This window comes from Symsagittifera roscoffensis, chromosome 1 (genome assembly GCF_963678635.1).
Source record: "Symsagittifera roscoffensis chromosome 1, txSymRosc1.1, whole genome shotgun sequence".
NCBI classification, from domain to species: domain Eukaryota; kingdom Metazoa; phylum Xenacoelomorpha; order Acoela; family Convolutidae; genus Symsagittifera; species Symsagittifera roscoffensis.
In genome coordinates, this window is record NC_087062.1 from 50,324,638 (window position 1) to 50,350,112 (window position 25,475).

General features: G+C 40.8%; 11 non-coding genes across 11 annotated transcripts; all 11 read left to right on the forward strand.

The window, feature by feature from the left end:
* Positions 1–1,765: 1,765 nt before the first annotated feature.
* On the forward strand, positions 1,766–1,838 carry Trnaa-agc (transfer RNA alanine (anticodon AGC)). The gene has a single exon. It is a non-coding gene; the product is annotated as a tRNA-Ala (tRNA).
* Positions 1,839–3,072: 1,234 nt separating this feature from the next.
* Trnaa-agc (transfer RNA alanine (anticodon AGC)) lies at positions 3,073–3,145 on the forward strand. Its single transcript has one exon. It is a non-coding gene; the product is annotated as a tRNA-Ala (tRNA).
* A 1,251-nt stretch (positions 3,146–4,396) lies between these two features.
* Positions 4,397–4,469, forward strand: Trnaa-agc (transfer RNA alanine (anticodon AGC)). The gene has a single exon. It is a non-coding gene; the product is annotated as a tRNA-Ala (tRNA).
* A 1,246-nt stretch (positions 4,470–5,715) lies between these two features.
* Positions 5,716–5,788, forward strand: Trnaa-agc (transfer RNA alanine (anticodon AGC)). The gene has a single exon. It is a non-coding gene; the product is annotated as a tRNA-Ala (tRNA).
* Positions 5,789–6,594: 806 nt separating this feature from the next.
* On the forward strand, positions 6,595–6,667 carry Trnaa-agc (transfer RNA alanine (anticodon AGC)). Its single transcript has one exon. It is a non-coding gene; the product is annotated as a tRNA-Ala (tRNA).
* Positions 6,668–7,473: 806 nt separating this feature from the next.
* Positions 7,474–7,546, forward strand: Trnaa-ugc (transfer RNA alanine (anticodon UGC)). Its single transcript has one exon. It is a non-coding gene; the product is annotated as a tRNA-Ala (tRNA).
* Positions 7,547–11,369: 3,823 nt separating this feature from the next.
* Positions 11,370–11,442, forward strand: Trnaa-ggc (transfer RNA alanine (anticodon GGC)). The gene has a single exon. It is a non-coding gene; the product is annotated as a tRNA-Ala (tRNA).
* An 8,273-nt stretch (positions 11,443–19,715) lies between these two features.
* On the forward strand, positions 19,716–19,788 carry Trnaa-agc (transfer RNA alanine (anticodon AGC)). Its single transcript has one exon. It is a non-coding gene; the product is annotated as a tRNA-Ala (tRNA).
* Positions 19,789–20,604: 816 nt separating this feature from the next.
* Trnaa-ugc (transfer RNA alanine (anticodon UGC)) lies at positions 20,605–20,677 on the forward strand. Its single transcript has one exon. It is a non-coding gene; the product is annotated as a tRNA-Ala (tRNA).
* Positions 20,678–22,323: 1,646 nt separating this feature from the next.
* On the forward strand, positions 22,324–22,396 carry Trnaa-agc (transfer RNA alanine (anticodon AGC)). Its single transcript has one exon. It is a non-coding gene; the product is annotated as a tRNA-Ala (tRNA).
* Positions 22,397–23,202: 806 nt separating this feature from the next.
* Trnaa-agc (transfer RNA alanine (anticodon AGC)) lies at positions 23,203–23,275 on the forward strand. The gene has a single exon. It is a non-coding gene; the product is annotated as a tRNA-Ala (tRNA).
* The last annotated feature ends 2,200 nt before the right edge of the window (positions 23,276–25,475 follow it).

Genomic DNA, 25,475 nt, shown 5'->3' on the forward strand with positions numbered 1-25,475 from the left:
CCTCGACAGTTTAAAATTATGGGGATGTAGCTCAAATGGTAGAGCGCCGGCTTTGCATGCGAGAGGTACGGGGATCGATGACCCGCATCTCCAAAACTAGAGCCACTCATCGAATGGTAATCACTATCTCCAGATAATCTCTTGCATATCGAAATTCCTAACAAATAGATTTTCTGCGAACGAAAAGAAAAAGTTCATAGTTGCTGACTAAGCGAAAAAAACTTCCGCGAGATTTGATAAACATGGGATGTAGGTCAAATGGTAAAGCGCCCACTTATCAAGCCAGAAATACGGGAGCACTACCCCGCATCTCCAAAGTTAAGCACATCGTGTATTTAATTATCTTTCTTCAGAAAACTACTGAATATTGAAATCCCATACAAGAAATACCTTCCCAGAAAATTCATAACCTCTTGTTTGCCGACTGAAACAAAAGCTTCCTCGACCGTTCTAAACTGTGGGGATGTAGCTCAAATGGTAGAGCGCTTGCTATGCATGCGAGAGGTACGGGGAGCGATGCCCCGGATCTTCAAAACTAGAGCCACTCATCAAAAAGGTGATCACTAACTCCATATTGAAATTCCTATCAAGTAGATTTTCTGCGAACGAAAAAAAAACTTCATAGTTGCTGACTGAGCGAAAAACAAATCCGCGAGATTTGATAAACATGGGATGTAGGTCAAATGGTAGAGCGCCCACTTATCAATCCAGAAGTACGGGGAGCAATACCCCGCATATCCAAAGTTAAGGACATCGAGTTTTTAAATAACTTTCTTCAGAAAACTACTGAATATTGAAATCTTATACAAGAAATACCTTCCCAGAAAATTTATAATCTCTTGTTTGCCGACTGAAACAAAAGCTTCCTCGACAGTTTAAAACTATGGGGATGTAGCTCAATTGGTAGAGCGCTGGCTTTGCATGCGAGAGGTACGGGGATCGATGAACCGCATCTCCAAAACTAGAGCCACTCATCGAATGGTAATCACTATCTCCAGATAATCTCTTGCATATCGAAATTCCTTACAAATAGATTTTCTGCGAACGAAAAGAAAAAGTTCATAGTTGCTGACTAAGCGAAAAAAAATTCGGCGAGATTTGATAAACATGTGATGTAGGTCAAATGGTAGAGCGCCCACTTAGCAAGCCAGAAGTACGGGGAGCAAAACCCCGCATCTCCAAAGTTAAGGACATCCAGAAATTATTTAAATTTCTTCAGAAAACTACTGAATATTGAAGTCTTATACAAGAAATACTTTCCAAGAAAAATTTCAACATCTTGTTTGCCGACTGAAACAAAAGCTTCCTCGACAGTTATAAATCATGGGGATGTAGCTCAAATGGTAGAGCGCTCGCTTTGCATGCGAGAGCTACGGGGATCGATGCCCCGCATCTCCAAAACAAGAGCCACTTATCAAATGGTAATCACTATCTCCAGATAATCTATTGCATATTGAATTTCCTAACAAGTAGATTTTCTGCGAACGAAAAGAAAAAGTTCATAGTTGCTGACTAATCGAAAAAAACTTCCGCGAGATTTGATAAACATGGGATGTAGGTCAAATGGTAGAGCGCCCACTTAGCAAGCCAGAAGTACGGGGAGCAAAACCCCGCATCTCCAAAGTTAAGGACATCGAGCAATTAACTAAATATCTTCAGAAAATAACTGAATATTGAAGTCTTATACAAGAAATACCTTCCAAGACAAATTTTAACCTCTTGTTTGCCGACTGAAACAAAAGCTTACTCGACCGTTATGAATCATGGGGATGTAGCTCAAAAGGTAGAGCGCTCGCTTAGCATGCGAGAGGTTCGGGGATCAATGCCCCGCATCTCCAAAACTTGAGTCACTCATCAAATGGTAATCACTATCTCCAGATAATCTATTGCATATTGAAATTCCTAACAAGTAGATTTTCTGCGAACGAAAAGAAAAAGTTCATAGTTGCTGACTAATCGAAAAAAACTTCCGCGAGATTTGATAAACATGGGATGTAGGTCAAATGGAAGAGCGCCCACTTATCAAGCCAGAAGTACGGGGAGCAATACCCCGCATCTCCAAAGTTAAGGACATCGAGTTTTTAATTAATTTTCTTCAGAAAACTACTGAATATTGAAATCTTATACAAGAAATACCTTCCCAGAAATTTTATAACCTCTTGTTTGCCGACTGAAACAAAAGCTTCCCCGACAGTTGTAAATTATGGGGAGTAGCTCAAATGGTAGAACGCTCGCTTTGCATGCGAGAAGTACGGGGATCGATGCCCCGCATCTCCAAAACTAGAGTCACTCATTAAATTGTAATCACTATCTCCAGATAATCTATTGCATATTGAAATTCCTAAGAAGTAAATTTTCTGCGAACGAAAAGAAAAAGTTCATAGTTGCTGGCTAAGCGAAAAAAAATACCGCGAGATTTGATAAACATGGGATGTAGGTCAAATGGTAGAGCGCCTACTTAGCAAGCCAGAAGTACGGGGGAGCAATACCCCGCATCTCCGAAGTTAAAGACATCGAACAATTAATTAATTTTCTTCAGAAAACTACTGAATATTGAAGTCTTATACAAGAAATACCTCTCAAGAAAAATTTTAGCCTCTTGTTTGCCGACTGAAACAAAAGCTTCCTCGACAGTTATAAATCATTGGGATGTAGCTCAAATGGTAGAGAGCTCGCGTAGCATGCTAGAGGTACGGGGATCAATGCCCCGCATCTCCAAAACTTGCGTCACTCATTAAATGGTAATCTCTATCTCCAGATAATCTATTGCATATTGATAGATTTTCTGCGAACGAAAAGAAAAACTTCATAGTTGCTGACTAAGCGAAAAAAAATTCCGCGAGATTTGATAAAAATGGGATGTAGGTCGAATGAAAGAGCGCCCACTTATCAAGCCAGAACTACGTGGAGCACTACCCCGCATCTCCAAAGTTAAGGTCATCGAGTTTTTAATTAACTTTCTTCAGAAAACTACTGAATATTGAAATCTTATACAAGAAATACCTTCCCAGAAAATTTATAACCTCTTGTTTGCCGACTGAAACAAAAGCTTCCTCGACAGTTATAAATCATGGGGATGTAGCTCAAATGGTAGAGCGCTCGCTTAGCATGCGAGAGGTACGGGGATCAATGCCCCGCATCTCCAAAATTTGAGTCACTCATCAAATGGTAATCACTATCTCCAGATAATCTATTGCATATTGAAATTCCTAACAAGAAGATTTTCTGCGAACGAAAAGAAAAACTTCATAGTTGCTGACTAAGCGAAAAAAAATTCCGCGAGATTTGATAAACATGGGATGTATGTCAAATGGTAGAGCGCCTACTTAGAAAGTCACAAGAACGGGGGAGCAATACCCCGCATCTCCGAAGTTAAAGACATCGAACAATTAATTAACTTTCTTCAGAAAACTACTGAATATTGAAGTCTTATACAAGAAATACCTTTCAAGAAAAAAAAATAGCCTCTTGTTTGCCGACTGAAACAAAAGCTTCCTCGACAGTTATAAATCATGGGGATGTAGCTCAAATGGTAGAGCGCTCGCTTAGCATGCGAGATGTACGAGGATCAATGCCCCGCATCTCCAAAACTTGAGTCACTCATCAAATGGTAATCACTTTCTCCAGATAATCCATTGCATATTGAAATTCCTAACAAGAAGATTTTCTGCGAACGAAAAGAAAAACTTCATAGTTGCTGACTAAGCGAAAAAAAATTCCGCGAGATTTGATAAACATGGGATGTATGTCAAATGGTAGAGCGCCTACTTAGAAAGCCACAAGAACGGGGGAGCAATACCCCGCATCTCCGAAGTTAAAGACATCGAACAATTAATTAACTTTCTTCAGAAAACTACTGAATATCGAAGTCTTATACAAGAAATACCTTTCAAGAAAAAAAAATAGCCTCTTGTTTGCCGACTGAAACAAAAGCTTCCTCGACAGTTATAAATCATGGGGATGTAGCTCAAATGGTAGAGCGCTCGCTTAGCATGCGAGAGGTACGAGGATCAATGCCCCGCATCTCCAAAACTTGAGTCACTCATCAAATGGTAATCACTTTCTCCAGATAATCCATTGCATATTGAAATTCCTAACAAGAAGATTTTCTGCGAACGAAAAGAAAAACTTCATAGTTGCTGACTAAGCGAAAAAAAATTCCGCGAGATTTGATAAACATGGGATGTAGGGCAAATAGAAGAGCGCCCACTTATCAAGCCAGAAGTACGTGGAGCAATACCCCGCATCTCCAAAGTTAAGGTCATCGGGTTTTTAATTAACTTTCTTCAGAAAACTACTGAATATTGAAATCTTATACAAGAAATACCGTCCCAGAAAATTTATAACCTCTTTTTTGCCGACTGAAACAAAAGCTTCCTCGACAGTTATAAATCATGGGGATGTAGCTCAAATGGTAGAGCGCTCGCTTAGCATGCGAGAGGTACGGGGATCAATGCCCCGCATCTCCAAAACTTGAGTCACTCAGCAAATGGTAATCACTATCTCCAGATAATCTATTGCATATTGAAATTCCTAACAAGAAGATTTTCTGCGAACGAAAAGAAAAATTTCATAGTTGCTGACTAAGCGAAAAAAAATTCCGCGAGATTTGATAAACATGGGATGCAGGTCAAATGGAAGAGCGCCCACTTATCAAGCCAGAAGTACGGGGAGCAATACCCCATATCTTCGAAATTAAGGACATCGAGCAATTAATTAACCTTTTTCAGAAAGCTACTGAATATTGAAGTCTTATACAAGAAATACCTTCCATGAAAAATTTTAACCTCTAGTTTGCCGACTGAAACAAACGCTTCCTCGACAGTTATCAATCATGGGGACGTAGCTCAAATGGTAGAGAGCTCGCTTAGCATTCTAGAGGTAAGGGGATCAATGCCCCGCATCTCCAAAACTTGAGTCACTCATCAAATGGTAATCTCTATCTCCAGATAATCTATTGCATATTGAAATTCCTAACAAGTAGATTTTCTGCGAACGAAAAGAAAACTTCATAGTTGCTGACTAAGCGAAAAAAAATTCCGCGAGATTTGATAAAAATGGGATGTAGGTCAAATGGAAGAGCGCCCACTTATCAAGCCAGAATCACGTGGAGCAATACCCCGCATCTCCAAAGTTAAGGTCATCGAGTTTTTAATTAACTTTCTTCAGAAAACTACTGAATATTGAAATCTTATACAAGAAATACCTTCCCAGAAAATTTATAACCTCTTGTTTGCCGACTGAAACAAAAGCTTCCTCGACAGTTAAAAATCATGGGGATGTAGCTCAAATGGTAGAGCGCTCGCTTAGCATGCTAGAGGTACGGGGAGCAATGCTCCGCATCTCCAAAACTTGAGTCACTCATCAAATGGTAATCACTATCGCCAGATAATCTATTGCATATTGAAATTCCTAACATGAAGATTTTCTGCGAACGAAAAGAAAAACTTCATAGTTGCTGACTAAGCGAAAAAAAATTCCGCGAGATTTGATAAACATGGGATGTAGGTCAAAATGAAGAGCGCCCACTTATCAAGCCAGAAGTACGGGGAGCAATACCCCGCATCTCCAAAGTTAACGACATCAAGTTTTTAATAAATTTTCTTCAGAAAACTACTGAATATTGAAATCTTATACAAGAAATACCTTCCTAGAAAATTTATAACCTCTTGTTTGCCGACTGAAATAAAAACTTCCTCGACAGTTCTAAACTATGGGGATGTAGCTCAAATGGTAGAGCGCTCGCTTAGCATGCGAGAGGTACGGGGATCAATGCCCCGCATCTCCAAAACTTGAGTCACTCATCAAATGGTAATCACTATCTCCAGATAATCTATTGCATATTGAAAATCCTAACAAGAAGATTTTCTGCGAACGAAAAGAAAACTTCATAGTTGCTGACTAAGCGAAAAAAATTTCCGCGAGATTTGATAAAAATGGGATGTAGGTCAAATGGAAGAGCGCCCACTTATCAAGCCAGAAGTACGGGGAGCAATACCCCATATCTCCGAAATTAAGGACATCGAGCAATTAATTAACCTTTTTCAGAAAACTACTGAATATTGAAGTCTTATACAAGAAATACCTTCCATGAAAAATTTTAACCTCTTGTTTGCCGACTGAAACAAAAGCTTCCTCGACAGTTATCAATCATGGGGATGTAGCTCAAATAGTAGAGCGCTCGCTTAGCATGCGAGGGGTACGGGGATCAATGCCCCCCGTCTCCAAATCTAGAGTCACTCATCAAATGGTAATCACTATCTCCAGATAATGTATTGCATATTGAAATTCCTAACAAGTAGATTTTCTGCGAACGAAATGAAAAACTTCATAGTTGCTGACTAAGCGAAAAAAAATTCCGCGAGATTTGAAAAACTTGGGATGTAGTTCAAATGGTAGAGCGCCCACTTATCAAGCCAGAAGTACGGGGAGCAATACCCCGCATCTCCAAAGTTAACGACATCAAGTTTTTAATAAATTTTCTTCAGAAAACTACTGAATATTGAAATCTTATACAAGAATTACCTTCCCAGAAAATTTATAACCTCTTGTTTGCCGACTGAAATAAAAACTTCCTCGACAGTTCTAAACTATGGGGATGTAGCTCAAATGGTAGAGCGCTCGCTTAGCATGCGAGAGGTACGGGGATCAATGCCCCGCATCTCCAAAACTTGAGTCACTCATCAAATGCTAATCACTATCTCCAGATAATCTATTGCATATTGAAATTCCTAACAAGAAGATTTTCTGCGAACGAAAAGAAAACTTCATAGTTGCTGACTAAGCGAAAAAAAATTCCGCGAGATTTGATAAAAATGGGATGTAGGTCAAATGGAAGAGCGCAAACTTATCAAGCCAGAAGTACGGGGAGCAATACCCCATATCTCCGAAATTAAGGACATCGAGCAATTAATTAACCTTTTTCAGAAAACTACTGAATATTGAAGTCTTATACAAGAAATACCTTCCATGAAAAATTTTAACCTCTTGTTTGCCGACTGAAACAAAAGCTTCCTCGACAGTTATCAATCATGGGGATGTAGCTCAAATAGTAGAGCGCTCGCTTAGCATGCGAGGGGTACGGGGATCAATGCCCCCCGTCTCCAAATCTAGAGTCACTCATCAAATGGTAATCACTATCTCCAGATAATGTATTGCATATTGAAATTCCTAACAAGTAGATTTTCTGCGAACGAAATGAAAAACTTCATAGTTGCTGACTAAGCGAAAAAAAATTCCGCGAGATTTGAAAAACTTGGGATGTAGTTCAAATGGTAGAGCGCCCACTTATCAAGCCAGAAGTACGGGGAGCAATACCCCGCATCTCCAAAGTTAAGGACATCAAGTTTTTAATAAATTTTCTTCAGAAAACTACTGAATATTGAAATCTTATACAAGAAATACCTTCCCAGAAAATTTATAACCTCTTGTTTGCCGACTGAAATAAAAGCTTCCTCGACAGTTCTAAACTATGGGGATGTAGCTCAAATGGTAGAGCGCTCGCTTTGCATGCGAGAGGTACGGGGATCGATGCCCCGCATCTCCAAAACTAGAGCCATTCATCATATGGTAATCACTATCTGCAGATAATCTGTGGCATATTGAAATTCCTAACAAGTAGATTTTCTGCGAACGAAAAAAACTTCATAGTTGCTGACTAAGCGAAAAAAAATTCCGCGAGATTTGAAAACCATGGGATGTAGGTCAAATGGTAGAGCGCCCACTTATCAAGCCAGAAGTACGGGGAGCAATAACCCGCATCTCCAAAGTTAAGGACATCGAGTTTTTAATTAATTTTCTTCAGAAAACTACTAAATATTGAAATCTTATACAAGAAATACCTTCCCAGAAAATTTATAACCTCTTGTTTGCCGACTGAAACAAAAGCTTCCTCGACAGTTCTATATTATGGGGATGTAGCTCAAATAGTAGAGATCTCGCTTTGCATGCGAGAGGTACAGGGGAGCGATGCCCCGCATCTCCAAAACTAGAGCCACTCATCAAATGGTAATCACTATCTGCAGATAATCTATTGCATATTGAAATTCCTAACAAGTAGATTTTCTGCGAACGAAAAAAAAACTTCATAGTTGCTGACTAAGCGAAAAAAAATTCCGCGAGATTTGAAAACCATGGGATGTAGGTCAAATGGTAGAGCGCCCACTTATCAAGCCAGAAGTACGGGGAGCAATACCCCGCATCTCCAAAGTTAAGGACATCGAGTTTTTAATTAATTTTCTTCGGAAAACTACTGAATATTGAAATCAGTTACAAGAAATACCTTCCCAGAAAATTTATAACCTCTTGTTTGCCGACTGAAATAAAAGCTTCCTCGACAGTTCTAAACTATGGGACGTAGCTCAAATGGTAGAGCGCTCGCTTTGCTTGCGAGAGGTACGGGGATCGATGCCCCGCATCTCCAAAACTAGAGCCACTCACCAAATGGTAATCACTATCTGCAGATAATCTATTGCATATTGAAATTCCTAACAAGTAGATTTTCTGCGAACATAAAAAAACTTCATAGTTGCTGACTAAGCGAAAAAAATTCCGCGAGATTTGATAAACATGGAATGTAGGTCAAATGGTAGAGCGCCTTCTTAGCAAGCCAGAAATACGGGGAGCAATACCCCGCATCTCCGAAGTTAAGGACATCGAGTTTTTAATTAATTTTCTTCGGAAAACTACTGAATATTGAAATCAGTTACAAGAAATACCTTCCCAGAAAATTTATAACCTCTTGTTTGCCGACTGAAATAAAAGCTTCCTCGACAGTTCTAAACTATGGGACGTAGCTCAAATGGTAGAGCGCTCGCTTTGCTTGCGAGAGGTACGGGGATCGATGCCCCGCATCTCCAAAACTAGAGCCACTCACCAAATGGTAATCACTATCTGCAGATAATCTATTGCATATTGAAATTCCTAACAAGTAGATTTTCTGCGAACATAAAAAAACTTCATAGTTGCTGACTAAGCGAAAAAAATTCCGCGAGATTTGATAAACATGGAATGTAGGTCAAATGGTAGAGCGCCTTCTTAGCAAGCCAGAAATACGGGGAGCAATACCCCGCATCTCCGAAGTTAAGGACATCGAGCAATTATTTAACTTTCTTCAGAAAACTACTGAATATTGAAGTCTTATACAAAAAATACCTTCCAAGAAAAATTTTAACCTCTTGTTTGCCGACTGAAACAAAAGCTTCCTCGACAGTTGTAAATCATGGGGATGTAGCTCAAATGGTAGAGCGCTCGCTTAGCATGCGAGAGGTACGGGGATTAATGCCCCGCATCTCCAAATCTAGAGTCACTCATTAACTGGTAAACACTGTCTCCAGATAATCTTTTGCATATTGAAATTCCTAACGAGTAGATTTTCTGCGAATGAAAAGAAAAACTTCATAGTTGCTGACTAAGCGAAAAAAAATTCCGCGAGATTTGCTAAACATGGGATGTAGGTCAAATGGTAGAGCGCCCACTTATCAAGCCAGAAGTAGGGGGAGCAATACCCCGCATCTCCAAAGTTAAGTACATCGAGTTTTTAATTAATTTTTTTCAGAAAACTACTGAATATTGAAATCTTATACAAGAAACACCTTCCCAGAAAATTTTTAACCTCTTGTTTGGCGACTGAAACAAAAGCTTCCTCGACAGTTCTAAACTATGGGGATGTAGCTCACATGGTAGAAAGCTCGCTATGTATTCGAGAGGTACGGGAATCGATGCCCGGCATCTCCAAAACTAGAGCCACTCAGCAAATGGTAATCACTATCTGCAGATAATCCCAATTTTCTGCGAACGAAAAGAAAAACTTCATAATTGCTGACTAAGCGAAAAAAAATTTCGCGAGATTTGATAAACATGGGATGTAGGTCAAATGGTAGAGTGCTCGCTATGTATTCGAGAGGTACGGGGATCGACGCCCGGCATCTCCAAAACTAGAGCCACTCATCAAATGGTAATCACTATCTGCAGATAATCCCAATTTTCTGCGAACGAAAAGAAAAACTTCATAATTGCTGACTAAGCGAAAAAAAACTCCGCGAGATTTGATAAACATGGGATGTAGGTCAATTGGTAGAGCGCCTACTTAGCAAGCCAGAAGTACGGGGAGCAATACCCCGCATCTCCGAAGTTAAGGTCATCGAGCAATTAATTAACTTTCTTCAGAAAACTACTGAATATTGAAGTTTTATACAAGAAATACCTTCCAAGAAAAATTTTAACTTCTTGTTTGCCGACTGAAACAAAAGCTTCCTCGACAGTTATAAATCATGGGGATGTAGCTCAAATAGTAGAGCGCCCACTTATCAAGCCAGAAGAACGGGAGCAATACCCCGCATCTCCAAAGTTAAGGATATCGAGTTTTTAATTAACTTTCTTCAGAGCACTACTGAATATTGAAATCTTATACAAGAAATACCTTCCCAGAAAAATTATAACCTCTTGTTTGCCGACTGAAACAAAAGCTTCCTCGACAGTTCTAAATTATGGGGATGTAGCTCAAATAGTAGAGCTCTCGCTTTGCATGCGAGAGGTACGGGGATCGATGCCCCGCATCTCCAAAGCTAGAGCCACTCAGCAAATGGTACTCACTATCTCCAGATAATCTGTTGCATATTGAAATTCCTAACAAGTAGATTTTCTGCGAACGAAAAGAAAATCTTCTTAGTTGCTGACTAATCCAAAAAAAATTTCGCGAGAATTGATAAACATGCGATGTAGGTCAAATGGTAGAGCGCCTACTTAGCAAGCCAGAAGTACGGGGAGCAATACTCCGCATCTCCGAAGTTAAGGACATCGAGCAATTAATTAACCTTCTTCAGAAAACTACTGAATATTGAAGTCTTATACTATAAATACCTTCCAAGAAAAATTTTAACCTCTTGTTTGCCGACTGAAACAAAAGCTTCCTCGACAGGAATAAATCATGTGGATGTAGCTCAAATGGTAGAGCGCTCGCTTAGCATGCGAGAGGTACGTGGATCAATGCCCCGCATCTTCACATCTAGAGTCACTCATCAAATGGTAATCACTATCTCCGGATAATCTATTGCATATTGAAATTCCTAACAAGTAGATTTTCTGCGTACGAAAAGAAAAACTTCATAGTTGCTGACTAAGCGAAAAATAATTCCGCGAGATTTGAAAACCATGGGATGAAGGTCAAATGGTAGAGCGCCCACTTATCAAGCCAGAAGTACGGGGAACAATACCCCGCATCTCCAAAGTTAAGGACATCGAGTTTTTAATTAATTTTCTTCAGAAAACTACTGAATATTGAAATCTTATACAAGAAATACCTTCCCAGAAAATTTATAACCTCTTGTTTGCCGACTGAAATAAAAGCTTCCTCGACAGTTCTAAAACACGGGGATGTAGCTCAAATGGTAGAGCGCTCGCTTGGCATGCGAGAGGTACGGGGATCGATGCCCCGCATCTTCAAAACTAGAGCCACTCACCAAATGGTAATCACTATCTGCAGATAATCTATTGCATATTGAAGTTCCTAACAAGTAGATTTTCTGCGAACGAAAAGAAAAACTTCATAGTTGCTGACTAAGCGAAAAAAATTCCGCGAGATTTGATAAACATGGGATGTAGGTCAAATGGCAGAGCGCCCACTTATCAAGCCAGAAGTACGGGTAGCAATACCCCGCATCTCCAAAGTTAAGGACATCGAGTTTTTAATTAATTTTCTTCAGAAAATTACTGAATATTGAAATCTTATACAAGAAACACCTTCCCAGAAAACTTTTAACCTCTTGTTTGGCGCCTGAAACAAAAGCTTCCTCGACAGTTCTAAACTATGGGGATGTAGCTCAAATGGTAAAGTGCTCGCTTTGCATTTGAAAGGTACGGGGATCGATGCCCGGCATCTCCAAAACTTGAACAACTCATCAAATGGTAATCACTATCTCCAGATAATCTATTGCATATTGAATTTCCTAACAAGTAGATTTTCTGCGAACGAAAAGAAAAACTTCATAGTCGCTGACTAAGCGAAAAAAAATTCCGCGAGAAATGATAAACATGGGATGTAGGTCAAATGGAAGAGCGCCTACTTAGCAAGCCAGAAGTACGGGGAGCAATACCCCGCATCTCCGAAGTTAAGGTCATCGAGAAATTAATTAACTTTCTTCAGAAAACTACTGAATATTGAAGTTTCATACAAGAAATACCTTCCAAGAAAAACTTTAACCTCCTGTTTGCCGACTGAAACAAAAGCTTCCTCGACTGTTATAAATCGTGGGGATGTAGCTCAAATAGTAGAGCGCTCGCTTAGCATGCGAGAGGTACGGGGAGCAATGCACCGGATCTCCAAATCTAGAGTCACTCATCAAATGGTAATCACTATCTCCAGATAATCTATTGCATATTGAATTTCCTAACAAGTAGATTTTCTGCGAACGAAAAGAAAAACTTCATAGTCGCTGACTAAGCGAAAAAAAATTCCGCGAGCTTTAATAAACATGGGATGTAGCTCAAATGGTAGAGCGCCTACTTAGCAAGCCAGAAGTACGGGGAGCAATACCCCGCATCTCCGAAGTTAAGGTCATCGAGAAATTAATTAACTTTCTTCAGAAAACTACTGAATATTGAAGTTTCATACAAGAAATACCTTCCAAGAAAAACTTTAACCTCCTGTTTGCCGACTGAAACAAAAGCTTCCTCGACTGTTATAAATCGTGGGGATGTAGCTCAAATAGTAGAGCGCTCGCTTAGCATGCGAAAGGTACGGGGAGCAATGCCCCGCATCTCCAAAACTTGAGTCACTCATGAAATGGTAATCACTATCTCCAGATAATCTATTGCATATTGAATTTCCTAACAAGTAGATTTTCTGCGAACGAAAAGAAAAACTTCATAGTCGCTGACTAAGCGAAAAAAAATTCCGCGAGAAATGATAAACATGGGATGTAGGTCAAATGGAAGAGCGCCCACTTATCAAGCCAGAAGTACGAGGAGCAATACCCCGCATCTCCAAAGTTAAGGACATCGAGTTTTTAATTAACTTTCTTCAAAAAACTACTGAATATTGAAATCTTATACAAGAAATACCTTCCCAGAAAATTTATAACCTCTTGTTTGCCGACTGAAACAAAAGCTTCCTCGACAGTTATAAATCACTGGGATGTAGCTCAAATGGTAGAGCGCTCGCTTAGCATGCGAGAGGTACGGGGAGCAATGCCCCGCATCTCCAAAACTTTAGTCACTCATCAAATGGTAATCACGTCTCCAGATAATCTATTGCATATTGAAATTCCTAACAAGTAGAGTTTCTGCGAACGAAAAGAAAAACTTCATAGTTGCTGACTAAGCGAAAAAAAATTCCGCGAGATTTGATAAACATGTGATGTAGGTCAAATGGAAGAGCGCCCACTTATCAAGCCAGAAGTACGGGGAGCAATACCCCGCATCTCCAAAGTTAAGGTCATCGAGTTTTTAATTAACTTACTTCAGAAAGCTACTGAATATCGAAATAATATACAAGAAATACCTTCCCAGAAAATTTATAACCTCTTGTTTGCCGACTGAAACAAAAGCTTCCTCGACAGTTATAAATCATGGGGATGTAGCTCAAATGGTAGAGCGCTCGCTTAGCATGCGAGAGGTACGGTGATCAATGCCCCGCATCTCCAAAAACTTGTGTCACTCATCAAATGGTAATGACTATCTCCAGATAATCTATTGCATTTTGAAATTCCTAACAAGAAGATTTTCTGCGAACGAAAAGAAAAAATGCATAGTTGCTGACTAAGCGAAAAAAAATTCCGCGAGAAATGATAAACATGGGATGTAGGTCAAATGGAAGAGCGCCCACTTATCAAGCCAGAAGTACGGGGAGCAATACCCCGCATCTCCAAAGTTAAGGACATCGAGTTTTTAATTAACTTTCTTCAAAAAACTTCTGAATATTGAAATCTTATACAAGAAATACCTTCCCAGAAAATTTATAACCTCTTGTTTGCCGACTGAAACAAAAGCTTCCTCGACAGTTATAAATCACGGGGATGTAGGTCAAATGGTAGAGCGCTCGCTTAGCATGCGAAAGGTACGGGGAGCATTGCCCCGCATCTCCAAAACTTGAGTCACTCATCAAATGGTAATCACTATCTCCAGATAATCTATTGCATATTGAAATTCCTAACAAGTAGAGTTTCTGCGAACGAAAAATAAAACTTCATAGTTGCTGACTAAGCGAAAAAAAATTCCGCGAGATTTGATAAACATGGGATGTAGGTCAAATGGAAGAGCGCCCACTTATCAAGCCAGAAGTACGGGGAGCAATACCCCGCATCTCCAAAGTTAAGGTCATCGAGTTTTTAATTAACTTTCTTCAGAAAGCTACTGAATATTGAAATCTTATACAAGAAATACCTTCCCAGAAAATTTATAACCTCTTGTTTGCCGACTGAAACAAAAGCTTCCTCGACAGTTATAAATCATGGGGATGTAGCTCAAATGGTAGAGCGCTCGCTTAGCATGCGAGAGGTACGGTGATCAATGCCCCGCATCTCCAAAAAACTTGAGTCACTCATCAAATGGTCATGACTATCTCCAGATAGTCTATTGCATTTTGAAATTCCTAACAAGAAGATTTTCTGCGAACGAAAAGAAAAACTGCATAGTTGCTGACTAAGCGAAAAAAAATTCCCCGAGATTTGATAAACATGGGATGCAGGTCAGATGGAAGAGTGCCCACTTATCAAGCCAGAAGTACGGGGAGCAATACCCCGCATCTCCAAAGTTAGGACATCGAGTTTTTAATTAACTTTCTTCAGAAAACTACTGAATATTGAAATCTTATACAAGAAATACCTTCCCAGAACATTTATAACCTCTTGTTTGCCGACTGAAACAAAAGCTTTCTCGACAGTTCTTAATTCTGGGGATGTAGCTCAAATAGTAGAGCTCTCGCTTTGCATGCGAGAGGTGCGGGGATCGATGCCCCGCATCTCCAAAGCTAGAGCCACTCATCAAATGGCAATCACTATCTCCAGATAATCTATTGCATATTGAAATTCCTAACAAGCAGATTTTCTGCGAACGAGAAGAAAAAAAACATAGTTGCTGACTAAGCGAAAAAAATTTCGCGAGATTTGATAAACATGGGATGTAGGTCAAATGGAAGAGCGCCCACTTATCAAGCCAAAAGTACGGGGAGCAATACCCCGCATCTCCAAAGTTAGGACATCGAGTTTTTAATTAACTTTCTTCAGAAAACTACTGAATATTGGAATATTACACAAGAAATACCTTCCCAAAAAATTTATAACCTCTTGTTTGCCGACTGAAACAAAAGCTTCCTCGACAGTTCTTAATTCTGGGGATGTATCTCAAATAGTAGAGCTCTCGCTTTGCATGCGAGAGGTGCGGGGATCGATGCCCCGCATCTCCAAAACTGGAGCCACTCATCAAATGGTAATCACTATCTCCAGATAATCTATTGCATATTTAAATTCCTAACAAGTGGATTTTTGCGAACGAAAAGAAAAAGTTCATAATTGCTGACTAAGCAAAAAAAAATTCCGCGAGATTTGATAGTAATAGGTATGAAGGTCAAATGGTAGAGCGCCTACTTATCAAGCCAGAAGTACGGGGAGCAATACCCCGCATCTCCAAAGTTAGGACATCGAGTTTTTAATTAATTTTTTTCAGAAAACTACTGAATATTGAAATCTTATACAAGAAATACCTTCCATGAAAAATTTTAACCTCTTGTTTGCCGACTGAAACAAAAGCTTCCTCGACAGTTTTAAATCATGGGGATGTAGCTCAAATGGTAGAGCGCTCGCTTAGCATGCGAGAGGTATGGGTATCAATGCCCCGCATCTCCAAAACTAGAGCCAAACATCAAATGGTAATCACTATCTGCAGATAATCTATTGCATATTGAAATTCCTAACAAGTAGATTTTCTGCGAACGAAAAAAAACTTCATAGTTGCTGACTAAGCGAAAAAAATTCCGCGAGATTTGATAAACATGGGATGTAGGTCAAATGGTAGAGCGCCCACTTATCAAGCCAGAAGTACGGGGAGCAATAACCCGCATCTCCAAACTTAAGGACATCGAGTTTTTAATTAATTTACTTCAGAAAACTTCTGAATATTGAAATCTTATACAAGAAATACCTTCCCAGAAAATTTATAACCTCTTGTTTGCCGACTGAAACAAAAGCTTCCTCGACAGTTATAAATCACGGGGATGTAGCTCAAATGGTAGAGCGCTCGCTTAGCATGCGAAAGGTACGGGGAGCATTGCCCCGCATCTCCAAAACTTGAGTCACTCATCAAATGGTAATCACTATCTGCAGATAATCTATTGCATATTGAAATTCCTAACAAGTAGATTTTCTGCGAACGAAAAAAAAACTTCATAGTTGCTGACTAAGCGAAAAAAATTCCGCGAGATTTGATAAACATGGGATGTAGGTCAAATGGTAGAGCGCCCACTTATCAAGCCAGAAGTACGGGGAGCAATAACCCGCATCTCCAAACTTAAGGACATCGAGTTTTTAATTAATTTACTTCAGAAAACTTCTGAATATTGAAATCTTATACAAGAAATACCTTCCCAGAAAATTTATAACCTCTTGTTTGCCGACTGAAACAAAAGCTTCCTCGACAGTTATAAATCACGGGGATGTAGCTCAAATGGTAGAGCGCTCGCTTAGCATGCGAAAGGTACGGGGAGCATTGCCCCGCATCTCCAAAACTTGAGTCACTCATCAAATGGTAATCACTATCTCCAGATAATCTATTGCATATTGAAATTCCTAACAAGTAGAGTTTCTGCGAACGAAAAGAAAAACTTCATAGTTGCTGACTAAGCGAAAAAAAATTCCGCGAGATTTGATAAACTTGGGATGTAGGTCAAATGGAAGAGCGCCCACTTATCAAGCCAGAAGTACGGGGAGCAATACCCCGCATCTCCAAAGTTAAGGTCATCGAGTTTTTAATTAACTTTCTTCAGAAAGCTACTGAATATTGAAATCTTATACAAGAAATACCTTCCCAGAAAATTTATAACCTCTTGTTTGCCGACTGAAACAAAAGCTTCCTCGACAGTTATAAATCATGGGGATGTAGCTCAAATGGTAGAGCGCTCGCTTAGCATGCGAGAGGTACGGTGATCAATGCCCCGCATCTCCAAAAACTTGAGTCACTCATCAAATGGTCATGACTATCTCCAGATAGTCTATTGCATTTTGAAAATCCTAACAAGAAGATTTTCTGCGAACGAAAAGAAAAACTGCATAGTTGCTGACTAAGCGAAAAAAAATTCCCCGAGATTTGATAAACATGGGATGCAGGTCAGATGGAAGAGTGCCCACTTATCAAGCCAGAAGTACGGGGAGCAATACCCCGCATCTCCAAAGTTAGGACATCGAGTTTTTAATTAACTTTCTTCAGAAAACTACTGAATATTGAAATCTTATACAAGAAATACCTTCCCAGAACATTTATAACCTCTTGTTTGCCGACTGAAACAAAAGCTTTCTCGACAGTTCTTAATTCTGGGGATGTAGCTCAAATAGTAGAGCTCTCGCTTTGCATGCGAGAGGTGCGGGGATCGATGCCCCGCATCTCCAAAACTGGAGCCACTCATCAAATGGTAATCACTATCTCCAGATAATCTATTGCATATTTAAATTCCTAACAAGTGAATTTTTGCGAACGAAAAGAAAAAGTTCATATTTGCTGACTAAGCAAAAAAAAATTCCGCGAGATTTGATAGTAATAGGTATGAAGGTCAAATGGTAGAGCGCCTACTTATCAAGCCAGAAGTACGGGGAGCAATACCCCGCATCTCCAAAGTTAGGACATCGAGTTTTTAATTTAGTTTCTTCAGAAAACTACTGAATATTGAAATCTTATACAAGAAATACCTTCCATGAAAAATTTTAACCTCTTGTTTGCCGACTGAAACAAAAGCTTCCTCGACAGTTTTAAATCATGGGGATGTAGCTCAAATGGTAGAGCGCTCGCTTAGCATGCGAGAGGTACGGGTATCAATGCCCCGCATCTCCAAAACTAGAGCCAAACATCAAATGGTAATCACTATCTGCAGATAATCTATTGCATATTGAAATTCCTAACAAGTAGATTTTCTGCGAACGAAAAAAAAACTTCATAGTTGCTGACTAAGCGAAAAAAATTCCGCGAGATTTGATAAACATGGGATGTAGGTCAAATGGTAGAGCGCCCACTTATCAAGCCAGAAGTACGGGGAGCAATAACCCGCATCTCCAAACTTAAGGTCATCGAGTTTTTAATTAATTTACTTCAGAAAACTACTGAATATTGAAATCTTATACAAGAAATAACTTCCCAGAAAATTTATAACCTCTTGTTTGCCGACTGAAACAAAAGCTTCCTCAACAGTTCTAAATTAAGGGGATGTAGCTCAAATAGTAGAGCTCTCGCTTTGTGTGCGAGAGGTACGGGGTTCGATGCCCGGCATCTCCAAAGCTAGAGCCACTCATCAAATGGTAATCACTATCTCCAGATAATCTATTGCATATTGAAATTTCTAACAAGTAGATTTTCTGCGAACGAAAAGAAAAACTTCTTAGTTGCTGACTAAGCGAAAAAAAAATTTCGCGAGAATTGATAAACATGGGATTAGGTCAAATGGTAGAGCGCCTACTTAGCAAGCCAGAAGTACGGGGAGCAATACCCCGCATCTACGAAGTTAAGGACATCGAGCAATTAATTAACCTTCTTCAGAAAACTACTGAATATTGAAGTCTTATACTAGAAATACCTTCCAAGAAAAATTTCAACCTCTTGTTTGCCGACTGAAACAAAAGCTTCCTCGACAGTTTTTAATCATGGGGATGTAGCTCAAATGGTAGAGCGTTCGCTTAGCAAGCGAAAAGTACGGGGAGCAAAGCCCCGCATCTTCAAATCTAGAGTCACTCAGCAAATGTTAATCACTATCTCCATATAATCTATTGCATATTGAAATTCCTAACAAGTAGATTTTCTGCGAACGAAAAGAAAAACTTTTTAGTTGCTGACTAAGCGAAAAAAAATTCCGCGAGATTTTAAAACCATGGGATGTAGATGAAAAGGTAGAGCGCCCACTTATCAAGCCAGAAGTACGGGAGCAATACCCCGCATCTCCAAAGTTAAGGACATCGAGTTTTTAATTAATTTTCTTCAGAAAACTACTGAATATTGAAATCTTATACTAGAAATGCCTTCACCGAAAATTTAAAACTCTTGTTTGCCGACTGAAATAAAAGCTTCCTCGACAGTTCTAAACTATGGGGCTGTAGCTCAAATGGTAGAGCGCTCGCTTTCCATGCGAGAGGTACGGGGATCGATGCCCCGCATCTCCAAAACTAGAGCCACTCACCAAATGGTAATCATTATCTGCAGATAATCTATTGCATATTGAAATTCCTAACAAGTAGATTTTCTGCGAACGAAAAAAAAATTTCATAGTTGCTGACTAAGCGAAAAAAAATTCCGCGAGATTTGATAAACATGGGATGTAGGTCAAATGGTAGAGCGTCCACTTATCAAGCCAGACGTACGGGGAGCAATACCCCGCATCTCCAAAGTTAAGGACATCGAGTTTTTAATTAACTTTCTTCAGAAAAGTACTGAATATTGAAGTCTTATACAAAAAATACCTTCCAAGAAAACTTTTAACCTCTTGGTTGCCGACTGAAACAAAAGCTTCCTCAACAGTTATAAATAATGGGGATGTAGCTCAAATGGTAGAGCGCTCGCTTAGCATGCGAGAGGTACGGGGATCAATGCCCCGCATCTTCAAATCTAGAGTCACTCAGCAAATGTTAATCACTATCTCCAGATAAGCTATACCCCGCATAAGCATATTGAAATTCCTAACAAGTAGATTTTCTGCGAACGAAAAGAAAAACTTCTTAGTTGCTGACTAAGCGAAAAAAAATTCCGCGAGATTTGAAAACCATGGGATGTAGATTAAATGGTAGAGCGCCCACTTATCAAGCCAGAAGTACGGGGAGCAATACCCCGCATCTCCAAAGTTGAGGACATCGAGTTTTTAATTAATTTTCTTCAGAAAACTACTGAATATTGAAATCTTATACTAGAAACACCTTCACAGATAATTTAAAACTCTTGTTTGCCGACTGAAATAAAAGCTTCCTCGACAGTTCTAAACTATGGGGATGTAGCTCAAAAGGTAGAGCGCTCGCTTTCCATGCGAGAGGTACGGGGATCGATGCCCCGCATCTCCAAAGCTAGAGTCACTCAGCGAATGTTAATCACTATCTCCAGATAATCTATTGCATATTGAAATTCCTAACAAGTAGATTTTCTGCGAACGAAAAGAAAAACTTCTTATTTGCTGACTAAGCGAAAAAAAATTCCGCGAGATTTGAAAACCATGGGATGTAGATGAAATGGTAGAGCGCCCACTTATCAAGCCAGAAGTACGGGGAGCAATACCCCGCATTTCCAAAGTTAAGGACATCGAGTTTTTAATTAACTTTCTTCAGAAAACTACTGAATATTGAAATCTTATACAAGAAATACCTTCCCAGAAAATTTATAACCTCTTGTTTGCCGACTGAAATAAAAGCTTACTCGACAGTTCTAAACTATGGGGATGTAGCTCAAATGGTAGAGCGCTCGCTTTGCATGCGAGAGGTACGGGGATCGATGCCCCGCATCTCCAAAACTAGAGCCACTCACCAAATGGTAATCACTATCTGCAGATAATCTTTTGCATATTGAAATTCCTAACAAGTAGATTTTCTGCGAACGAAAAAAAAACTTCATAGTTGCTGACTAAGCTAAAAAAATTCCGCGAGATTTGATAACCATGGAATGTAGGTCAAATGGTAGAGCGCCTTCTTAGGAAGCCAGAAGTACGAGGAGCAATACCCCGCATCTCCGAAGTTAAGGACATCGCGCAATTATTTAACTTTCTTCAGAAAACTACTGAATATTGAAGTCTTATACAAAAAATACCTTCCAAGAAAATTGTTAACCTCTTGGTTGCCGACTGAAACAAAAGCTTCCTCGACAGTCAAAATTATGGGGATGTAGCTCAAATGGTAGAGCGCTGTCTTTGCATGCGAGAGGTACGGGGATCGATGACCCGCATCTCCAAAACAAGAGCCACTCATCGAATGGTAATCACTATCTCCAGATAATCTATTGCATATTGAAATTCCTAACAAGTAGATTTTCTGCGAACGAAAAGAAAAACTTCATAGTTGCTGACTAAGCGAAAAAAAATTCCGCGAGATTTGATAAACATGGGATGTAGGTCAAATGGTAGAGCGCCCACTTATCAAGTCAGAAGTACGGGGAGCAATACCCCGCATCTCCAAAATTAAGGACATCGAGTTTTTAACTAATTTTCTTCAGAAAACTACTTCTTATACAAGAAACACCTTCCCAGAAAATTTTTAACCTCTTGTTTGGCGACTGAAACAAACGCTTCCTCGACAGTTCTAAACTATGGGGATGTAGCGCAAATGGTAGAGTGTTCGCTTCGCATTTGAGAGGTACGGGGATCGATGCCCTACATCTCCAAAACTAGAGCCACTCCTCAAATGGTAATAACTATCTGCAGATAATCCCAATTTTATGCGAACGAAAAGAAAAATTTCATAATTGCTGACTAAGAGAAAAAAAATTCCGCGAGATTTGAAAACCATGGGATGTAGGTCAAATGGTACAGCGCCCACTTACCAAGCCAGAAGTACGGGGAGTAAGACCCCGCATCTCCAAAGTTACGGACATCGAGTTTTTAATTAATTTTCTTCAGAAAACTACTGAATATTGAAATCTTATACAAGAAGTACCTTCCCAGAAAATTTATTACCTCTTGTTTGCCGACTGAAATAAAAGCTTCCTCGACAGTTCTAAACTATGGGGATGTAGCTCAAATGGTAGAGCGCTCGCTTTGCATGCGATAGGTACGGGGATCGATGCCCCGCATCTCCAAAACAAGAGCCACTCACCAAATGGTAAGCACTATCTGCAGATAATCTATTTCATATTGAAATTCCTAACAAGTAGATTTTCTGCGAACGAAAAAAAAACTTCATAGTTGCTTACTAAGAGAAAAAAATTCCGCGAGATTTGATAAACACGGAATGTAGGTCAAATGATAGAGCGCCTTCTTAGCAAGCCAGAAGTACGGGGAGCAATACCCCGCATCTCCGACGTTAAGGACATCGCGCAATTATTTAACTTTCTTCAGAAAACTACTGAATATTGAAGTCTTGTACAAAAAATACCTTCCAAGAAAAATTTTAACCTCTTGTTTGCCGACTGAAAAAAAAAGCTTCAACGACTGTTATAAATCATGGGGATGTAGCTCAAATGGTACAGCGCTCGCTTAGCATGCGAGAGGTACGGGGTTCAATGCCCCGCATCTCCAAATCTAGAGTCACTCATTAAATGGTAATCACTATCTCCAGATAATCTAGAGCTTATTGAAATTCCTAACAAGTAGATTTTCTGCGAACGAAAAGAAAAACTTCATAGTTGCTGACTAAGCGAAAAAAAATTCCGCGAGATTCGATAAACATGGAATGTAGGTCAAATAGTAGAGCGCCTTCTTAGCAAGCCAGAAGAACGGGGAGCAATACCCCGCATCTCCGAAGTTAAGGACATCGCGCAATTATTTAACTTTCTTCAGAAAACTACTGAATATTGAAGTCTTATACAAAAAAAACCTTCCAAGAAAAATTTTAACCTCTTGTTTGCCGACTGAAACAAAAGCTTCAACGACAGTTATAAATCATGGGGATGTAGCTCAAATGGTACAGCGCTCGCTTAGCATGCGAGAGGTACGGAGTTCAATGCCCCGCATCTCCAAATCTAGAGTCACTCATTAAATGGTAATCACTATCTCCAGATAATCTATTGCATATTGAAATTCCTAACAAGTTGATTTTCTGCGAACGAAAAGAAAAACTTCATAGTTGCTGACTAAGCGAAAAAAATTCCGCGAGATTTGATAAACATGGAATGTAGGTCAAATGGTAGAGCGCCTTCTTAGCAAGCCAGAAGTACGGGGAGCAATACCCCGCATCTCCGAAGTTAAGGACATCGCGCAATTATTTAACTTTCTTCAGAAAACTACTGAATATTGAAGTCTTATACAAAAAATACCTCCCAAGAAAAATTTTAACCTCTTGTTTGCCGACTGAAACAAAAGCTTCAACGACAGTTATAAATCATGGGGATGTAGCTCAAATGGTAGAGCGCTCGCTTAGCATGCGAGAGGTACGGGGTTCAATGCCCCGCATCGCCAAATCTAGAGTCACTCATTAAATGGTAATCACTATCTCCAGATAATCTAGATCATATTGAAATTCCTAACAAGTAGGTTTTCTGCGAACGAAAAGAAAAACTTCATAGTTACTGACTAAGCGAAAAAAAATTCCGCGAGATTTGATAAACATGGGATGTAGGTCAAATGGTAGAGCGCCCACTTATCAAGCCAGAAGAACGGGGAGCAATACCCCGCATCTCCAAAGTTAAGGACATTTAGTTTTTAATAAATTTTCTTCAGAAAACCACTGAATATTGAAATCTTATACAAGAAACACCTTCCCAGAAAATTTTTAACCTCTTGTTTGGCGACTGAAACAAAAGCTTACCGGACAGTTCTAAACTGTGGGGATGTAGCTCAAGTGGTAGAGTGCTCGCTTTGCATTCGAGAGGTACGGGGATCGATGCCCAGCATCTCTAAAACTAGAGCCACTCATCAAATGGTAATCACTATCTGCAGATAATCCCAATTTTTTGCGAACGAAAAGAAAAACTTCATAATTGCTGACTAAGCGAAAAAAAATTCCGCGAGATTTGATAAACATGGGATGTAAGTTGTTGTAGTTGTAGTTGCCTCTCGCCGGGGCCCTACATTGTGGGGTGTACCCCGGCCAGGTCAATGAAACGGGCGGCTTCCACCGGGTTTGTCCAAAGGGCAGTGAGGGGGAGGTTAGTGGGGTTTGTGGGGCACTGGAACAGGTGGGCAGTCGTGTGGGGGGCTGTATGGCAGAGGGGACAGGACGACTCTTGGTCTGGTTCGAGCCTGGCCCGGTACGACAACAGGTGTTGACTGTAGCCGGACCGAAGTTGGCTGAGGGTCCTCCGAGTACGTCTGGGTAGGGTCTTCTCCTCTCGGACGTTGACAGGAGGGGGTCTTGTACCGAGGACTCCAGACGGTGGATACGACTGCGTTGTCGTCGCCACCGTCTCTGTGTGCACAGTTTTCAGGAGCCGTCGGTACTCCTTCGTTGGTAGCGGCAGGTCAACGCCTTCGAGGAGGTGTTCCAGACGGGGGGCATGGGCAGAGACTAGTGTGGGTTTCATTTTGCGGGGGGGAGGAGGTTTCTCGAGGAGTCTCTGACCAGGGTGTTCGGGGAGGTGGCAAGCCAAGAGATGTTGTGTTGCAAGCATTGCCGTGTGGGCTTTCACCGGGAGCACCTGCGTCTCTTCGTGTAGGTGGCTTTGGGGGGCCATTAGATGGTTCCCGGTGGCGACCCGCAGAGCCGCGTTTTGGATGGTCTGCAGACGCTTGACACTAGTCTCGGATGCGACTGTAGACCAAACTGGGGCCGCGTATTCGAGACGAGGCCTGACCAGGGCTTTAAAGGTCACGAGTAGCGTTTCCGTGTCTTGACCCCAGTCCGTGCCTGCCAAGGCCTTCATGGCGTTGACCGCCCTGGAGGCGTTGGAGGCAGCGACCCTGCAATGTTCCCCGAACTTGAACATCGGGTCAAACCTGACACCAAGTACTTTGGGGTGTTTTTCCAACTTGAGCGGGATATCTGCCACCGTCAAGTGTGGTTGTACGTTGCATTCCTTGGTGTCAGGCGTGAGTAATGTTACAGCGCATTTTCCGGGGGAGAGTGCGAGTTTGAGGGATTGAAAGTAGGACGTTAGGGAGTAATCTTTGGCCCGCTGGCCCAGGGCGTCACGTCGTCTGCGTAGCTCACCACGTTGACACCCTCGGGAGGGGAGGGGAGGGAGCCAACGTAGGAGTTAAACAGAGTCGGTGATATGACTGAGCCTTGCGGAACACCTGTTTGGACAATTCTGGCGGGAGATGTCTCACCGGGGAACAGGGTGCGTGCTTGGCGGCCGGTCAGGTACCCTGAGAGCCAGCGGGTCAGCAAAGGGGGTAGTGAAGTTCTGCTCAATTTCTCCAGCAGGGTGCGGTGACATACCATATCAAAGGCCTTGGAAAGGTCTAATGTCACCAGTACCGTGCTGTCTGCCGGTTTCTTTTGGTTGAAACCGTCGGCGACCGCGCTGGAGATTTCGAGCAGGGCAGTTGTGGTTGAGTGGAGGGGGCGGAAGCCCTGTTGGTGTGGTTCTGGGGTCAGGTGGTATTGAAGTATTGGGAGGATGCAGGCTTCCAAATTTTTGACAGCGGGGCAGAGTAACGAGACGGGGCGGTAGGAGGACCAGTCCTGTGGGGGTTTTCCGGGCTTGAGTAGTGATAT